The 19,243-nt window shown below is 46.5% G+C and overlaps 1 protein-coding gene and 1 long non-coding RNA gene across 3 annotated transcripts in view; one reads left to right on the top strand and one right to left on the bottom strand.

Annotated features, from left to right (window-relative positions):
* The window catches only part of DAPK2 (death associated protein kinase 2), a 110,810-nt gene that overhangs the window by 28,368 nt on the left and 63,199 nt on the right, over nucleotides 1-19,243 (top strand). The window lies entirely within an intron of this gene.
* On the bottom strand, nucleotides 1,645-10,871 carry LOC118915790 (uncharacterized). Its single transcript, XR_008992629.1, has 2 exons — nucleotides 10,332-10,871; nucleotides 1,645-2,119 (listed from the first exon to the last, which is right to left on the bottom strand). It is a non-coding gene; the product is annotated as an uncharacterized LOC118915790 (long non-coding RNA).

Below are 19,243 nucleotides of genomic sequence, written 5' to 3'. Positions count from 1 at the left end.
TTCTTTTTGGCAAAGCTGCTAGCCGCACCCAGAGAAGGTTGGGATTTGCTAGGTGAGATGACTAATTAGTCCCGAAGCGGGATATTTCTGTCCGCTCACCACGTCACCGTGATTTATTCATGTGAGGCTGGAACAGTTACAGGGACTGGGCCCTTATTTCCTGTGGCCTCCATGTGGTGGGCAGCCAACTGTATTTTTCAAGAATGGGTAATTTCTCAAATCTAGCTTGCTTTCCAGTCACTGCCAGGAAACCTATAACTCTAGTCACTCAGCGGAACCCTCCTTCCTGGGTCTGCAGTTGGTTTAGAAGGAATGCGTTCTTATCTGGGCCTCGGTTCCTTCTCTGCCAATGTGGGGTTTGGGCTAGATGGTATCTCAGAGCCTTCCAACCCCTGGGTTCTTTACTTCTAAATTCTTGCCCCGTCTGCCAGTGAACGCTTCTGTTTTCTTAAGGTATTTGCTTCCCCAGGGCTGCTGCACAGTAATCAGAGACATCTCCGCTGCTTGGAAGCCTTGCACCTAGTTTCACTTTTCTGCCCAGTTACCAAGTCTTAAAAGCAGCTACTGGAGTTTTCAGATCACACAGATTCACTTATCTTCTGACTGGGCGCCTAGTCTGAAATCTTGGTAATGAAGAATAAGGCCTCAGCCCTTAGAGTTAAGGCGGGCTGACTGCATCTTCATATGCCCTCAGAATGAGGGAGGGGGACCTGTCTCACTTGATGGGATGTGTGCAGTGTTACTGTGCCTGCTTCCGGCCCTCTGGCTGTGGAATGAGTCGGGTCCTTAATGATTTGGTGGCCACCTTGTGGATTGTCTGGGGTTGGGAGTGGCAGGGGCCTCAGGCCTCCTTCCAAGGACCAGACTGTTAGGGGCTGTGTCATGGCTTCACTTCTGTGCATTACTCTTTTTTGTCCGTTCGACATTATGCTCACACTGAAGATGTAATTTATATCCCGTTTCTTCAGTTAATTACAGTGTAAACATTTTTCTTTGTATTCCCTCAGTAAATGTATTTATTGGCCATATGATGTTGCCAAGAGGATTTTTAACATGATAATATCTCACTTTTATAGTTGAAAAAGGAAACCAGCTAATGAAATCAAATAATGCATTGGAAAGATCCCTCCTCCATCCTCCTGAAGCTTTCTAGCCCCAAACTATTGTCAAGTTTCTGCGTATCCTTCCAGAAATTGTCTGTGCATATACAACCATATATGCCTATTCTGTATTTTTAAAATGTGGATTGGGATCAGACTGTACTTGTAGATGGGATCAGAATTTGATGTTTCTGCAATTTGATTTCTTAATCTTCTGTATTTTTCCAGATCCGTGGTGTGTGTGTGTGTGTGTGTGTGTGTGTGTGTGTGTGTGTGTGTGTGTGTGTGTGTGATGTTCTTTTTAACAGGGCATAGCCCGTCTATTATGGATGGACCATCATGGATTTAAACCAATGCCCTTGTTGACAGACATTAGGTTGCCACCACCGGAAGCATCCTTGTACAACACCTGCCTGCCTCATTTGCTTACCTTCTAGCTGCCAGGTATGGTTCTAGGTACTTAGGACTCTGCAGTAAACAGAGCAGACTCCTGTGCAATGCTTGTACTGGTATGATTGTCAGATAAATTCTGGAAAGTGGAATTGTTGGCAGATTGATTTATCACATTTATTGAATGCATGTAAGCCACATAGAATAATCTGTTGAATGTTTGATATATCAATGACCGCTTAAAACTTTCTCCCCTCCCCTTGTCCCTGGCCACATTACTATCATCTTCTCCCCAGGCTCCTAGTGGCTAAAGGGCCCTTTACTGAGGCTTCAAGAAGTTCATTATGGTTGTGATGGGTGGTGGCTGGTGATGATAATGTCTATTTGCTAGCATTTTAAAGATTCCTTAGGGTACAGTTTTGCTGTGTGTCCCTACACAACTGTGTAGGGAACTGAGAGTGGCTGATCTGCACTTTACAGAAGGAACTGGGGCAGAGCGGTAAGACTGAGCTGAGGCTGGTGGACTCACCACAGCTCCCTGTGAAGCTGGCTGAATGCAAGGCTGGCATGAGGGCGCAGGAAGAGGGGCTCTGCTTTCTTCTTCAACGGGTGCTCAGAGTTTCGGCCCTCTAAAATAAAGCATTTTAAACCAGAAGATTAAGTTAGTGTTTCCTTTTCACTTACCGAATGGAGATAGGATTCTAAAGGACTTGCATTTCATAAATTCACTTTGAGTTGTGCTGTGCAATGCAGTAGCCACCAGCCATGTGGGACTATTTAAAGTAGTTAAAATTAAATACAATTACAAATAAGTTCCTCAGTCACAGTAGCTGCATTTCAAGTGCTCAGTAGTCACAGGTGACTAGCAGCCGCTGCACCAGGCATGGCTCATGAACATTTCCTGCGTCCACAGTGCTCCCTTAGGGTGTCCTTAAGGCTGTAGCATCATTTTCTCCTTAAACACTTGTATATCTGTGCGAAGAGTTCTTGAGGTCATTTTCACTTTCTAATTTTCCAGGTAGGGAAAAGGAGCTCATAGAAGAGAGGTGACTAGTTGCCAGGGCCACACAGCTGTTCCAATAGAAGCCAGCCCTCCTGCTGTGTCTCCTCACTACAGCCTGTCTCGTTTATCCTGAGGACCCCTTTGCATATGGCTTCATCTGTTCCCTTGCCCTGAACACTTGCTGATCTGAAGGGCCCAGATCAGGTGCCCTCTTCCAAGTAGTCCTGGGTCTGTGTTCTTTCTGTGTCCCCAAGAGTGGGCGACCACAGAGTGAGTCAGCCACCTCTGCATGGCGATGCTGTGCGCTGCAGGTTCTCCCCCAGGACAGCAGGCCTCCCTTGAACCCCCTTCTGATGGGAGCAAGGCAAGCATCCACAGTTAGTAAACAAGATTTTGGGAAGCTGGGCTGCCGCTGTGCACACAAACCCACCCCACCCAGTGATCCACAGACTGGGGCAGGGGATGTGAAGCTTGTTCTCAGGGATGGGCTAAAACTGGAGATGTCAGAAGACTGACCCAAAGTTTTCCAAGGAGGGGGTGGGTACACAAACTAGAGATCAAAACCTCTGTAGGGGGTTAGAGGCATCAGAGCAATGACAGGGCTAACTGAAAATCAAGGTGATGGAGGCGGCAGGCGGGTGGAGCCCGTGCCTGAAGCTGTCATCTGGGGCTAGGGAGTGATGAGAAATCAGAGATTTAAGACTGAGAGGCAAGTGGGGAGCATCGTCATGTAGAAAGGGTTAAGAATGCCTGTACCCCGTGCCTCATAGAATTTATCCTCCACTCACCCTCTCTTCCTGAAAACTGTGGTTAGGGCAATTAGCAGAGCGCACCAGGAAGTTGGTAACTGTTGTTGTTACTAGTTAGTAGTGTTACCAGCAGCAGAGTAACTAGTACAACTACTACTTACTGCTGGTACTAGTAGGAATGATGGTCATCAGCTTCTTGGTGCTCTCTGCTAATTGTCCTAACTACAGTTTTTCATTTTAGTAGTAGTAGTGATAGCAAACAGGAAGGCATGGTTAAAAATCATATCCAGAGGCAGTCTTCAGAGGTGACAGGATCCGTTCTTTCTGGTGGCCAGGGTATCTCTCCTGTGTGCTTACATAGTGGTTCTCAGACGGTAGAATGTTGGAATCACCTGGAGGGCTCCTTAACCCACAGGTGCTAGGCTGCACCCCCAGAGTTTCTGACCTAGGAGGCCTGGGGTGGGGCCTGAGAATTTGATTTCTAACACGTGCCCAGGTGACACTGATGCTCCTGGTCTGGGGGGCCCACTCTGAGAAGCATTGGTTTACACCACCAGGTAATAGACAGAAAGCTTACATTTCAGAGGAATAGATTTAAATTCTGAAATCCCTTTGAATGCCCTCCACCCCATACCGCAGCCGTACCAGCTGCCTAGAACAAGCCTCTGCACCACCTGGAAAACAATTTTGTCATTACTAGCCATGGCTGTTTCAGATTTTCAGACCTAATCACCAGTAAGTCTGGAACTTCTACAATGAGCCTGTCTTACAGTAGGTGTGGTATGTCACACAGATGAAGTGTAATACCTTACCCTGCCCTTAAGAAGATTAATCTAGTTTGGAGGTGGAGAAAAAATAAACATAGGAAAGAAATGAGTACAGATAATTGAGTGTGCTCAACTTTGGAAGCAGACACATTCAGAAGCAAGGATCGCTGGGGTTTGGCACAGTCCATGAGGGCTTCCAGGAGGAGTTGAAACTTGAACTTAAGCGGAGATAGGATTTGAGGAGGCAGAAGGTATCTCAGGATAGGCAAACAGGGCCAGCAGAAGCCCAGAGGTGGGAATGAGCATGTTGGGTTGGGCCTGCTGGGAAATCAGAGTACAAGTTGGCACGTACAAGAGGCCAGGTGATGAAAGGGCCCTGGGGCCCAGCCAAGGCACTTAGTCTGGATGGGAAGAGAAAACAGGTATTGGGCAGAGGAGAATGTGATGACATCAGTGTTTCAGGAAGATGGACTCGGGGATGTGGGGGGGAGCCTGGGAGTGCGGGTGGGGGACCGTGGGCAGGGCTGCCCATCAGGAGGTTTTCCTTAGTGCATTTGTCCTCAGCAGTCTGGGTGGTATAAAGAGGGTGGCAGGTATAAAGAGAGTCTTGACAACTCCATTCAGAAAACACGTCCTGCAGACCTACTCTGTGTCCAGTAAGTAGGTGCCTAGGTGTACAAGGGTGGGTGATTACCAGCTCTGCCTGAAGACCTCACCATCCAGTGAGGAAGAGGACTATACACAGAGAATTTCGGTAACATGTGCTGACTTCCAGGAGGAGGTGTGCACTGCAGGTGGAAACAGAGGAGGGCCTCGTGTCCAGGACACAAAGAACGTTTTGAAGGAAAGATCGGTAGTGACCAAATAAACTTCTGACTGACTTCCCTGTGCCCGTTTTGACAAAGGAGAGGTCTTATGTTTGCAGACTAAGAAAGGGGGCCTGCCCTTTCCTCCCCATTGACCCCCACTGACTGCTGCCCTGCTCTGAGTTTACCCTGGTTAGATGATTACCTGTGTTCTGCTGTGCTGGTTGGGCTGATCATTCAAGGGTTTATTTTCTCACTCTTTCTTTTTTTACTGTTAAAACAGCAAAGGAAATTTTAAAAGGAAAGGCTTCCACTCAACTAGCACATTTTTGCATCTGTTTTCTCTACGATTTTTTTGTCACATGAGCACAGTTAAAACAAAAAGTAATCAAACTGTGCATACCATTTGTGCATGTTGCCTTAACATTATTTTATAACAAACACATGATGCTCCTTTTTGTCATGTTAATGCTTGTGCAATCTTCCATTTCATCCCCAACAACTAATGGCCACCGCAGTTCCTTAGTGGAGGATGTTTAGCTTGTTTCCAGGTTTTCCTTGTCTATGGAGCTCTGTTCTTTCTTTTGGGGTCTCTCCATAGGCTACACTCCCAGAGAACACTGTACTTGGACTCAGATCATCTGATGTTAGGTTCCAGGTCTGTGGCTAGTTAGCTATGTGACCTTAACTCCCTGAGACTCAGCTTCCTGTTCCATAAAATCTGTAATAATACTGACTCTGCAGGGTGTTGAGATAAGACCCAGGACCAGTACGTGTAGAAGAACTGGTCCTGGAATAGCCTACTTATTTAGGCACAGTTGACATCAACTAGTAAAAGCATGTGAGTGAATATTTTTATGGTTCTTCTTTATCTCTTTAAGTAGATAAATAATTTACATATCATACAATTCACTCATTTACAGTGTACAGTTTAGTGCCTTTTAGTATAGTCTGAAATCAGTAACAGCAATCAATTTTAGAGCATTTTATCACCCCAGAAAACAAGCCCTATATCCATTCTCAGTCACTCCCCATTTCCCCCAATCCCTGTAGCCCTAGGCAGCCACTAATCTACTTTTGTTTCTCTAGATTTGCCTAGTCTGATCATTTTATATAAATGGAATCATACTACACATGGTATCTTATGACTGGCTTCTTTCACTTAGCATCATGTTTTCAAGGTTCATCCGTGTTGTAGTATATTTTTGCAGAACTTCATTCCTTTTAGTTGTTAAATTGTGTTCTGTTATATGGATATAACACATTTTATTTATCCATATGTCAGTTGATGGACATTTGGGATGTGTGGTTCTTGACAGGTAGTGGTATGACATCTATCAAACACTGTTGTGTGCCCCAAGCTGTTTGATGTGCAAAAAGTAGGACTCTTGGTCCCTTTTGCAGCATAACAGTCAAACTGCAGGAATGAGGTGAGGAGAACTGTCAGAGAGCTGTCCCGGGCAGCTGTGAGGAATCCCAGTACAGAGTAAGCACACGCCCTCTAAGCGGAGACCTCTGCCTTCCGTCCCAGTGCTAAATTTCTCTGGGCTGGGAGAGCAGAAGAGGGGCTTCAGAAGTCAGAGAAGGCTCCCTGGAGGAGAGGGACTTCCAACTGGCCCTTCAAGCATGTAAATGTCTAGCTAGAGCTGGGAGGTGGACATCTTGGTTAGGTGTGAGCAGTGGACAGGTTGCCATGACAGGAGAGTGGAGGGAAAACTTGGGGGCACTGGAAACAGAAGGGGCCACATCCCGGGCAGAGGGGATCAATAGCTACCTTCCCATCATTTGGGGGGTATGTGAGAAAGGGTTGTGTGGTGATGAGCATGATTAAGTGAGGATGGGCCGACCACTGTCTTCTAGCTTTCTCCCTTCTCTGCACTGGTGGGTGTTTTTCTGAACAAGGGTTGAGCCTCCCTGCATTTTCAGTGACTTCCTGGAGCTGGGCTCCCTGTGGGTGGGAGGGAAGAATGGTCTCCATTTCCTTCTTGGCTACCAGTGAGATTGATGCAATCTGGACTTGGCCTTCTCCTCTCCAGCTGCCAGGCCTTCCCCGTGGAAGTGGCAAGTCTGAGCTGTCTGACACAGGAGGCAGGGTGGAGAGGAAAGAGGACAGGCTGCTGTCCCGAGGTCTGTCTGGTCCTGGGTCGGTCACCACCAGGGAGAGTGGGAACTTGGGGCAGTCCATTCCCTTTTCTGGACCTCAGCTTCCCCATCTGGGAAGTGATGTCATAGATGTTCCCTTTATTTCTATGGTTCTCTGAGGTTTGCCAAGTTTTATTGAGGACTGGGGGAATCTCAGACAACTTCCCTTGGCTGGCTGCATCCTGCTTTGGGCAGATTATGGCTTCTCCTGAGGGTCCTGATAGAGGTGCTGGGATTGCACAACCTTAGCTGGGGGATGGGGTAGGGGGTGCCAGGGGCTGACGTATATTATATAGAGCAGGGCATAATATGAGGAAGGAAGTTGTTTTGGTGTCTCCTGATCCCCAACCAGACAGCCTGTAGCTTCTGAGGTGTCTTCTGATCCTCTGACTCCGGCCTGTTTTTGGTAAACTGACAAAAATGACGTGTGTCAGATTCAGGTGGGTACAGATGTTGGTGGTGGGTGATGCATGGCAGCAGAGGGGTCAGGGCTGGCCTGGTGGAGCTGGATGGACCAGTGTTGGGGACTGGCACCACTCAGTGTGGGCTGGTCCTGAAGCCCTCTTGGGAATAACGAGTGCCAGGAGACGGCACAGGCAGAGGGGTGCTGGGCAGGCTAGTTTTGCCCATGTTGCAGAGATTTATGTGGGCTGGGTCCGGTTCTACTCCTGGATCCTGTTCTAGTGATCACTTCCCCTCCTTTGCAGGCAAGATAGTGTCTTGTTTTTCTCCCCTCCCACCTCCACCTCGGCCATCTGTCCCCAGGTGTTGGCCTCAAGCATGAGGGACTCTGGGCAGATTGGTACAAGCCCGTTCCCATCTTGGGAGAGCACATGGCTTCCCTCCCACCCTCTCGTTGTTTCAGGCATCCCTTTCTATAAGTTTTCCAGCACCTGCACATCTTTCCTGAACTAAGGTTGTGCACATCTTTCCTGAACTGCTCTTGTTGCCAGTATCTATGGTGGCTGTGTTTACCAACCCCCTCATCAAAACACATGGCATCACACACACAGCCTGAGAGTGGAACAAGGTATTTGAATTGCTGTTATTTGGGAAAATCTAGGCAGGATGATTTGTCAGGAGCAGATTGAATACCCCTCCTGCTGAGAGTCCCCTGGCTTCCCCATAACCACAGGCAGGAAAGATCCCTCAGGCGTGAGTATTGGACTCCCTCAGAGGACGTGTCTGGGTCTTGTTAAGGCAAGACCTTGTACTCTAAAGTGCAGGCCTTAGGCAAGAGCAGGACAGCAGGTAGACCAGCCAAGCTCTTTGGGCTCCGTTTCCCTGCCTGGGCAGTGGGGCTGTCTGCTAGTCTTTTCCTGACCCACTTCAGTAGTAGGAGGATTACATACGAGAGTGTTTGGAAAGTTCATGAAAACCCTCATCTAAAAGGAGCTATGGGAGTAAAAGGAATTAATGTTTCAAAGGAAAGAAAGAGAAGTCATCACTGATGTTGGCTCTGAAGCCAAGAATGTGAGGTCAAAGAACAACTGGTGGCTGCTGAAAGGGAAGGTGCAGCTCTCAGTTGCAGGATCTTTGCTCCGCGGCCATGGCTGAGGAGGGAGGCAGTGCAGCCCATTCGTATGAGCCTGTGAGAAAGAGCCTGTGAGCTCCACGGCCTGTGCCAAGCCTTGGGGTCCCCATGTGATGTGTGGTGATGAAAGCCAGCCAAGCCAGCCAGAGAGTTCACTGAGGCCTAGCAGAGACCCCCACTCCACTTCATGCAAATGGGGCAATACCACCTTTGAAAGTCTGTATCCCACTAAGGAGCACAAAATCTTAGAACATTCGAGGTCTGAACGGAGCTGTGAAGGTAGCAGCATGAGACAAGTCATGGCTGATGATGATCATTTCTTAAAAAAGGAACCCTCCCTGTTGAATTAATGGGTCTAAACAGTGATCATCATCTCTGCTGATATTACAGAGAGAGACAGCCATGTGTGTCTCTACCTCCTGATGGAAGCACACAGCACCCTTTACAGTTTTGCCAGAAATGCAAACCCAAATCTGACCAAGACTGGAGACCCAACTACCAATTTCTAGGAAATACAAGGGACAGAGTAACATTTAAACAACACGATGGGGGCACAAGCCGCAAACTTCAGAACTGGAAAACTGCAGGTCAAAAGACCTAGTATTTTCAGCAAATGAATTGTAAGAAAAAGAGAAAGAGGGAGAGGGAGAGAGAGAGAGGTAGGGAGAAGAGACAGAAACCTACAGATTAAAAGAGACTTAAGAGACATTATCAATCAATTGCAACACATGGACCTTATGTGGATTTGATTTGGGGAAACAAACTATAAAAAAACCCTTATGACACAATAGGGGAGATATTAGCACCAACAGGATATTAATGATTTTAAAGAATTATTGTTATTTTTGAAAGTGAGATATATACGGTACTATTCGTTTTTTAAAGAGCCCTTATCTTTTAGATGTACATACTGAAATGTTTACAGATGAAATAATATGAGATCTGGGATTTGCTTCAAAATAATCCAATGGCAGGGGAGTAGGTAGGAAGGAGTGCAGATGAAATAAGATGGTTATGAGATGATCATTGTTGAAGTGAGAAAAATCAGTTTTTAATGAAATTTGACAAAAAATTTTATGTAACTGCTTAACCCCAACTTGATTCAGAAACCTTATTCAGAGGACATGCCTCTCAGTCTTGGTGTCACAGATGTTACCAAAATATTTGCCAACCAAATGTGCTTCAGGACAATTGAACATAAAATAGAATAGGACTGTCTTCTGGGTTGGCACCATGTAGTAGTAATAATGATAGTAATTATTATAGATTCTCATCAATAGAGAATCTACGGTATGTTGGATGCTGTTCCAAGCCCTTTACATTAATTCAGTTTATCGCCACAACAATTCTGTAAGGTTGACACTATTATTTTGGAATATTTTAGATTTACAGAAAAGTTGCAAAGGTAGTGCAGAGAGTTCCTATGTACCCCCCACCCCATTTCCTGTAATGTGAATAACATCTTACTATCCACACCACATTTTTCAAAACTAAGAAACCAGCATTAGTACGTTACTATTAAGTAGACTCCAGACTTTACATGTATTTCACAAGTTTTACAGTAATGTCCTTTTTTCCATTCCAGGGTCCCATCTGAAAAACCACATTGCATTTAGCTGTCGCCTTAGTCTCCTCTGGTCTGTGACTGTTTCTCAGCCTTTCTGTGTTTTTCACGCTCTTGACGTGTTTGAGGAGTACTGGCCAGGTATTTGTAGAATGTCCTTCATTTGGGGTCTATCTGATGTTTTTCTCATGAGGTTATGGATTCAGGGGAAGGGCAAAGGTGAAGTACTCTCTCATCTCCTGAGAGTAGGGGGCACCTGATGTCAACATGACTTACCACTGGTGACATTAACCTTGAGCGCATGGGTAAGGTGGTGCTGGCCTCATTTCTGCACTGGAAAGTTCGTTTTCCCTTTCCTGTTAGAAGTGAGTCAGGAAGTTTAGCCCCCATTCAAGTGGAAGGGAATGATGCTCTGCCTCTGGGAGGAGGGAGTATGTCCATACACTGTCTGGGGTTCTTCTGTAAGCAAGATTTAATAACTTCATTTTAAAGATGAGGAAACTGAGGCCCAGTGGCACACAAACTTACCCGAGGGATGAATTCTCTGTGGACAGCTGCAGGTTGTGCCTGCTTAACTTTGTGAATACCCCAACTCTACACTTGGCCAACTTCCCATGTAGTCCGGTCACCTGCCTTGGCTACAAGAATCACTTTGGTTCCCAGTTTACCCTGACATTCTTCACTAGCTCCCAGCATGAATTACAGAGTCCCTTAGGCTGGAGATGGAAGGGAATGTGGATTGCACCTGACCCAGTGATTTCAAGCTGTGTTCCTTAGGACCTGGGGTCCCCCAGGGCCATCACAGAAGAAGGAGGAAAGAGGAAGGGGAAAGGGGACTTGAGCATGTGGCTACCCTGCCCTGGTTTTATCTGTTTTACATGTTGGGCTTTTCTAGTTAGAAGTTTGAAGACTGTGGATCTTCTCTAGTCATCTCATTTAAAATGAGGAAACTAAGGCCCAGAGAAGATGATTTACTTTGCTCACTCAGAGAGTTCAATTCCACCTGGCTGTCAAACTCCATCAGGGATCAGTGAAGAACCAGGGGGATCCTGGTGATGCTGGACACATTGCATATCCTGTAAGGACCTTATTTTGCAGCCTGCAAAGTGTGCCTAGGTCTCTGCCAGAGCTGTGACTATGGCCACGATGGAGCACTGTTGCTAAACCTTCCCAGGAATGAAGATTAATTTCACACCCTTGAAGGTGTTGGTGTTCTGGTTTTAACTCACTCAGTCACTGAAGAGGGACAGAATCTGGATATGTGGCTGGAGGAAGCCGATGAGAAGAGCCCTCAGGGTTTGTATCTTCCCCAAAGCGGGAGGGCCTTTTCCTCTCTCCTGAGGACACTTCCTCTTCACTTCACCTCACTGCGTCCACCCCAGCCCTCCTTTGCCTCCAAACCTAGGTCCATGCCTACTAATTCCTGCTTTGGGTGAGCTGATAAAGGACTTGGCCATAACCTTACCCGGCCCTCTCCCCACCCCAAGCAAAACACCCCCACCCCCACACACATACACACATACACAAAACCTCCCTTGGCTGCTAATTTCATTAACTAGTGATTCTCTGTTTAAAAGCCCCAGAACTGTAAGGAATGACACTTCAGAGATGACATGTGGGAGCAAAGGCCCCCTGAACTCTTACCAAACAGCTGTCTACTGTATCTGTGTGTGGAACCGATGCAGTGCATACACACCATTCTGTGTGTTTGTGTGGCCTTTTGCAGTTTATGAAGTGTGTTCACTTCCAGTGGTACATTTGTGCCCCGCAACAGCCGCACATGGGCAGGGATTACATCATTTTACAGAAGAGGAAATTGAGAATCAGAGAGTTTATGACTTATCCCAAGCATGACAGCTGTGTTGAGGTCATCTGACTCCTGGGGTCACACACCCAGCAGTAGATGAGTGACTCCAGGGACCAAGATGGGGGCCCTGCCTGTGCAGGCCTGTCCTGAGAGTCTACAATCACCTGTGATGCTCAGGGCTCAGCTGGTGACCATTCTTTGGATGATACAAATAATAAGGAGAAACTCAGGTTGATTTTTCTCTCATGGCAAAGTTCCCAGCAAACTCCGCTGATGCTGACCCCCCTTGGCTTTCAGAGTGAACAGGATCCTGACTCATCACCTCTCCCCAGGTTGCTGAACTGTTTCCCACCAGTTTCCCAGCCTCTTTTGATGAGGCAATCAAGGTTGAGAGTAAGGATCTAGAGCAAGTCCCTCTGTGTTCAAATTCTGGCTTTGCCTCTTCCTAGCTGTGTGGCTAGAAGATTATTTCCCCTCTTAGTGCTCCAGTAGCCTCATCTGTAAACAGGACAATAATGATACCTGCCTTATAGGGTTGTTAAGAGGACTGAGTGAGTTAAAACATTTTAGACTGGTGCATAGAGTATAGAAAGGGATAAATGTTAGCTGTTATTTTAGGAAATGGGGAAAAGTCTTTGTAAATAGAGCAAGATACAGATATGAAATAATAGTGACTGGTTAAGGTTCTTTTAAATAAATTGGAGCATCTCCCAAGGTTGCTGTCAATTCTGAAAATAGTTCTGAAGCTTTTCCTTAGAACTGCCTTCTCTGCCAGACTGCAAACCATCTGAGGCAATCACACACCTTATGGTCTCACCCTGTGAAACTTCAGTTAATTATAATCCAACAGTAAGTGAAATTGTGTGTATGTGTACCTTTTAAGCAGGCAGATTAGAAGACAATAAGATGCTATCAGAAATCTGATTTATATTCTAGGAGTACAGCCCCAATTTTTCATACCTCTAGCTCGGTTTACAAGTCTCTCCAATGAGATGAAAAGACATGTTCTGATAAATCTGCCAGTTGGTGATCTAGCAAATAATTCATTCATTCAAAAATAGTTATTGATAATTATGTGAAAATTACAGTGACAGATGCTATGGGAGACACAGTGATAAACAGGAGAACTTTAAGACCTTGCAATATCTGTTAATCTTCAAAAACATATTTGACCAAAGCAGATACACAAGGATATTGTTTACCACTAGGGCAGGTAAGGCTGATTCAATAAGAAGCCCAAATAAAAAAGAAATTTCTAATTAACTCTGTTATTAAACATTTAAAGCATTAGATCATCCTTTCCTCCAAAGACTACATATGGTTAATCCATGTTGAGCTGTGACATTTCCACCAGATATGGATCCCAGGTGCCATGCTGGAGGCTGTTTGTGCCACCCTCTCCAAGGCCCCTTTGTCTGGCTCCTTCTATGTGCAGGAGTCAGTAATCCCTGTCTCTATGGGCCTCCTAGGGATTTAGTGAGCACAAAATAAGAGAACTCACGTGCAACCACTTTGTAAATCATAATGCTGCTTTTTCACAGTTACTTATTATTATCCACCAGAGTCATTCATCAGACATCCATTCATTTGTGCTTGCTCATTATACTGCCTTTTCAAAGGTATGAAAACAGTTTCCTAGGCCCAGGTTTCCATCCAGCAAGAAGGTCCAGAACCAAAGAGAATTTGGGGTGAATTTTTAGGGACCCAGGATTCCATTAAGTATTGGATTGAGGGGTTGCTATAAAATTTCTAAAACTTTGCTATGTCCCTGATTCACCCGGAGTCATGTTACCATTCAGATTCTGATTCGGTGCTGGGGTGGCATCTGAGGTTCTACTTTTTGAGCAACTCCCAGGTGAAGTGAGTGCTGCTGGCCCAAGGACCGCACTCTGAGGAGCAATGTTCTCAGGGTACAGTGTCCAGGGGTGACGAGAGGACAGAAAGTTCAGCCCAGGCCCCGGGAGGGACATTTCCAGGAAGGCTGTGCTGGGGACCCTGATCACAACTCAGTGCCCCTGCTCCCTTCCCATCCCCTTCTGAGAGAGGCATTTTATCTTCCAGGGCTGTACATTTGCTCTGATTCTTGGAGGGAGAAAAATGTGCATTGTGAGTGCTTGAGGAAGGAGGAAGAAGGAAGGAAATTGCACCATCCTGTATGGTAACCTTCTTTCCGGGTGGCAGGCTGCATTTCCCCATGGCTGGGCAGCGATCTAGAGATAGCAGAATGAGCCAGTTCCTGCCTTCAGCATCTGATGGGGCAGCACAGCAGAATCCAGAGCAGACCAGAACTTTCTTTTTGGCCGTTAGCGAAGGTGGTTGAAGTGTTGACTTAAGTATTTGAAGAAGGGAAGGACTGGGGAGTACACCATCAGGGTGCTCCCATCTGCTTAACTCTCCATTCCTCCGACACCTTTTGTCACCCAGCTTGCCAACTCCGAGTGCCCTCATGCTGACCTCTCGCACCCCGCAGACCTGCATTAGGACCTGCCTTGTTCTGCCTTTTCTGCAGGCACCTTCATTCTCCCCACCCCCGACATTATCCCTTCTGCTCCTCTTATATTAAGATTTCCTTTTATCCCCCAGCATAGCTCAATTCTGCCAGTTGGTAGGAAAATAATCTAATTCAACTGAATCATATGAAGGTATACATGATGCTAATTCAGCTATTAGTTACTTGTGTCTTTAGGAGCTGTGGCACGCACAGATTCCTGCCTATATCTCTCCCTCTCGTCAGAGCCTACACCTTAGGGAAACATGAGGCTCTGTAGAGCTCTCTTTTGCTGTAGTTGGTGGTACTTCAGGAGTCTGGGTATGGGAGGAGCTGTGGGAACAGAATCCAGGTATACCTAGTACAGGTGTGTCTGTTCAGAGAGGAAGGTTCCCCAGTAAAAGCAGGAGGCTTGCTGTAAAGGGACACTTGCTGTAGAGGCATGGTTTTCCCATTGAGTCCGATGGTGCTGACTGAGAGGCTGTGTGTGTGTGTGTGTGTAGTAATCAAGCAAGTATTCTGCATTGTTCCCCTTTCAACAAAAGCATCTTAGCTTTGATCTATTTTGTGTATTAAGCTCCTATGTAAGATTTATTTCAAAATTATTCTTAAATATCAGAAGGCTTAAAAAGGCTTGCCTTTGGTGAGCAGAGCTGGGACAGGAGCAGAATGGGGGTGGGGTTTTGATTCTGCCTAAAGGCCTTCTGGGAAATTTCATCTGTATTTAGCCATGTTCATGTGTCTATTACTTTGCTAAACACTTTAAACATAAGTAATAAAAGGGAAGAGAGCTCTGCTACTAGAAAAAGTTTGGCGTTCCTTGCTGTAGGAGAAAGGCAGGCTGTTCTGCCGTGGACTGCTCTGTGACCCTGGGCAAGATCAGAGTGTTTCCTTAACTGCAAAACGGGCCCTTCCTCTCCCCTGTGGTTTGACCCTGCAATTCCAGGAGAAGCAGCTGTTGGCAGCTGCGGGGGCAGGACTGCCTGGAAAGCCTTGGGTCTGACACCTAGCCTGTGGATCATCCTGACCCCCATTCCCAGCGTGGTCAGATAATCCCTGGGCTGGCAGGGAAGGGGACTTTTGGACAAATGACTTTACATCTTACTCACCTCTGGGATCCATGGGAAAATTCTCTACAGAACAGACAGTGACTGGGCAGGTTTCCAGCAGAGTGTATGTGCAGTGGTCCTGACCTGAGTTTGTGTCAGACTGCCTACTGTGACACCCCTGTGTGAGCTTAGGTGTCCTGGGAACAAAGAAAAGTTCCACAAAACAGCTCTGCCTTCAAAGAACATGGGAGAGAAGGCACACAGAATGTTTAGTTTGGAAACAAGATGTGTGCGGGTGCCTTCTTCAAACACGTGGTGGTTCTTACATGAATAAGGAACTGCATTTGTTCATCTTTGCATTCCCCGTGCCTACACTCAGGACCCATTTGTTCAACTCATACTTATTGAGCACTTACAGATGCCAAATGCACAACAGTGGGCAAGACAGGGTCTGTCCCTGCCTTTCAGGAGTTTATAGCCTTGGGAGTTGGAGGAAAGGATAGGGATGGGATCCAGGCAAATGGTATAGTCCAGGGCACTGTGGTGGGTGCTGAGCTATCCACACAGAGGGCACCATTTGTTACGGTCATGGCAATCTCAGCCACTCCTGCCTGGGCTTCCTGGAAATTTCCCTGGGTCTGCTCTGGAAGCGGATCCACCCAGCAGAGCTCCAGGGACCCAGGCAGAGAGCTCTGTTTATCTGGGGACACTTCTCTGTGTGTAAATGAGCCTTGCTAGCCAGACCCAGCATCTGTCAGGAGATCCTGCAGAGTCCCTGACTAGGAGGAAATGGTGCGGGGGCAGGAGGCCCAAGGGAGACCGTCCATCTCCTGGCTGTCCTGGGCCCTGACATGTTAAGACACAGCCTGGCTTCTCACTCGGCTCTGAAGGGAAAGCTGGGACCTGCTAGCTCTCTAGATAAGGCAAGAATGTGCCTGTCTGGCCAGTCTGGGGCCCATGTCGGGGCCAGTGACTGCATTATTGACCTGTTACTCTGAGGATGGAGGTGATTTCTGGAATACTGAAGGGCAGGAAAGGACAGCCTACAACCATGGATGAAAACGTTTGCTTCAGACCATAACATTTGCTGTTGGATTTATTCATCTGTCATCTTTCAGAAACCATTTAGTGAGCAACAAGCTAAGCCAAGCTCTGCTCTGTTCCCATGTTTATCTAATTAAAACTTCTTGACAGTCCTGCAAGTTAAGTGTATTATTTTCATTTTATAGGTGAGGAAACTGAAAGCCCAGAAAGCTAAAACTAAAATCAATTTACCACGTGCCAGATGCTATTCTAGGCACTTACACCTATCAAGGCACTGAGTCCTCATCACGACCTATGAGGTGATGTCATCCCTATCTTACTGATGAAGAAACGGAGACAGAAAAGTTAAGAAACTCACCCAAGTTGCCAGAGCCAGCTAGTAATGGAACTGGCCTGGGGTTTTCCTGGGGAACTTCCCAGGTCTGAGTCCCCTGTTCCCTCAGAGCACTGCTGGTTAATCTCTGCCTCCTGTGACTCCAAAGTGGGCCCTGTGCATGAGGACAAGGCCACCCTGAGGCAGCTCGTGAGGGAAGCTGGCTGGTGGGTTTCTAGAGGGAACAGGCCATGGGCTGGGGTCTATTCTAGATTGCAGTTTGGGTAGATAGAGGAAAACAAACATGTTGGAAGTAAAACATACCTTTCCTGTGTTCTGACAATTAGGCTTGAAGGAAACTTATCAGGCAGTGCCAAATCCTATAAAAGACTCAGAGGGCATTAGAGGAACTGGGAAGGAGTGGCAGCCCCGAAGGCGCCTGGTAGCTGCTAATTGGGGGTGGTGATGACAGAGGAGGTGGCAGAGCCGCAACTCTGAGCCGCTTGCCCAACAGAGGGCCTGGCTTCTGCTGGGGAGACAGGGCCGGGCAGGGGAAGAGCTTGGAGGGAAGTCTGATTCTAAGAGGACTTGGACCTGTTTCCTCCACCCCCACCTCGCCCTCCAGGCTTGTGGGCTTAGGGAGGCTGGGTGTGGATCTAGAATCAAATACCTTTGAGGGCGGGGATGACGGAATGGGCCACCTGTGAACATGGGGGCAGTAGGGGGGTGGGGCTGTCACCATTTTATTCCTGTGAGAAATGCCTTCTGCTTGGCAGTCAATCAACTTGCCACTGGAATTGACAGTAAATGGTTGTTTGGGTGGTTTTGCCTGGGACGATACTTTTAACAGTTTGCGGCTTCCTTCGGCCGCCTGTGAGATGGACCAAGTACTGTCTTTGCAGTGGAGCCCTGCAGCTCACTGTCTTTCTCTGGGGCGGTGATGGCAACCCAGGACCGCTCTTAGTTAGTTCCTCCTGCTCACGTATGTTAAGGATTTGAGGCAACATACAACAAGAGGCACATAGACAGAAATTTGAAAATAAAGATGGAAGATCCAAAGCCACAGGCCTCCAAAAATTATGATTTATCAACTCTGTGGTGAGGCCTTGGCATATGCATTTTTAACAAGCTCCCCAGATGATTCTGATACGTCTGCAAGTCTGAGAACCAGTGGTGTGTGAAGGAGGAAGGAAATAGACCCAAGATCTAGGCCATTGCAGTTGTTGTCATTGACAGGGGAAATGAGATAATGGCGTGTTCATTAACTGAAATGAGGAAGGCTACCCATTTTCCAGGGTAGGCAGGCATCTTCATGGAACTAAGTCCCGTAAGAAAGCCATTTTGTGCACCCTGTTACAAAGGACACTAAACAACATAATGGATAGTTTGGGAGCAAGGGAGTTACTTTGCATCTCTAAAGGGGTCTTTTGTGCTGGTCACCCTGGAGTTGCAGCCTACTCTTGAGGCACCAGGCCCACTCTGCAGCTGGACCTGCTCACCCGGGGCTGCCATTCCGTCCTGCAATCAGCCAGGAGAGCCACTGTCAAGAGGCAAAATGAGGTGACTTTGAGGGAAGGACTAGGTGTCAGGGATGAGGTTTCTCTGGGCCTGTGCACACCATGGTACAAGGCACCTCCCTTCAGAGTGGCCCTAAGGCACAGCAGTTGGGTGTTTGAAGAGACAGGCAGGAGGAGAGAGAGGTCAAAGGGAGAAACTGGCAGATACCACCTGATACTGAGAAGACCTCAGGCTCCTTTCTAGACAATACGATCAGGGAAAGTATTTGCAACATACATGACAGCTGGTTAGTATGACAGATATGTAAGGGGCTTTTATAAACAATAAGAAAAAGGCAAGCACCCCAATAGAAAAATTAGCAAAGCATATATGAATAGGCAGTTCAAATTACCAATAAACACAGGAAAAGATGTTCACTCTTACTAATATTCAACTATAAATTAATTAACTTAATTCAAGTTAAAACAACAATGAGATATCATCTTTCAAGTATGAAAATGGTAAAGCAGCAAAAAAATAATGAACCAGTGTTTGGTGAGATGTGCCCAGGGTGGAGAAGGGGCAACAATATTTATGGCTGTTAGTACTAATGGGACAATATTTCTGGAGGATAATTTGTCAAGCATGGAAAACCTTAAAAATGTATATAACCTTTGACTAAGGATTGTAGTTCTTGGAAGTTATCTTAGGGAAAGATAATCAGAGATGTATGTAAAGATTTATACATGAGGATATACAATAGTGTTATTGATTTTATTAAAAATTGGAAGCAATGTAAATGTCCAAAATTAAAAATTTGCTTTAAAAATCATGTGTTTTTGTATGATGGGACATGATGCAGCCATTTAAAATCAGGTAGTAAAAAGAATGTTTAATTACCTGGGAAAATGTTAAGTGGCTATAGTATTAAGTGGGGAATAAAAGAAAAACAGGTTCCAAAATAGTGCATATGTTATCATCCCAGTTACA

The sequence above is a fragment of the Manis pentadactyla genome, chromosome 11 (genome assembly GCF_030020395.1).
Source record: "Manis pentadactyla isolate mManPen7 chromosome 11, mManPen7.hap1, whole genome shotgun sequence".
Taxonomy (NCBI): Eukaryota; Metazoa; Chordata; class Mammalia; order Pholidota; family Manidae; genus Manis; species Manis pentadactyla.
The sequence above is the reverse complement of the archived record's forward strand: the minus strand, read 5'-3'. Positions and strand labels throughout refer to the sequence as shown.